This window comes from Egretta garzetta, unplaced genomic scaffold (assembly GCF_000687185.1).
Source record: "Egretta garzetta isolate BGI_Z169 unplaced genomic scaffold, ASM68718v1 scaffold492, whole genome shotgun sequence".
Taxonomy (NCBI): domain Eukaryota; kingdom Metazoa; phylum Chordata; class Aves; order Pelecaniformes; family Ardeidae; genus Egretta; species Egretta garzetta.
In genome coordinates, this window is record NW_009258784.1 from 817,156 (window position 1) to 817,598 (window position 443).

A 443-nucleotide genomic window follows, 5' to 3' on the forward strand; every position below is an offset into this window, starting at 1 on the left:
CACACTGCTGGCTCATATTCAGCCGGCTGTCAACCAGTACCCCCAGGTCCTTTTCCGCCAGGCAGCTTTCCAGCCACTCTTCCCCAAGCCTATAGCGCTGCATGGGGTTGTTGTGACCAAAGTGCAGGACCCAGCACTTGGCCTTGTTGAACCTCATACAGTTGGCCTCGGTCCATCACATCTTTTTGTTTTTAGGTATATATGCATCTATTACACAGATACTAAGTAATAAAATGAGTATATTTAAAGATACTATGAGATTTTTCTGTATAATTGTATTAACATTGTATTAAACCATATTGTCCTGGTTTCGGCTGGGATAAAGTTAATTTTCTTCATAGTAGCCAGCATAGTGCTGTGTTTTGGATTTAGTACCAGAAGAATGTTGATAACACGCTGATGTTTTTAGTTGTTGCCAAGCAGTGCTCAGACTACTCAAGGAC

General features: G+C 42.0%; 1 protein-coding gene across 1 annotated transcript in view; it reads left to right on the plus strand.

Moving 5' to 3' along the window:
* The window catches only part of ARHGAP42 (Rho GTPase activating protein 42), a 122,032-nt gene that overhangs the window by 94,760 nt on the left and 26,829 nt on the right, over positions 1-443 (plus strand). The gene's annotated exons all lie outside the window — the stretch shown is intronic.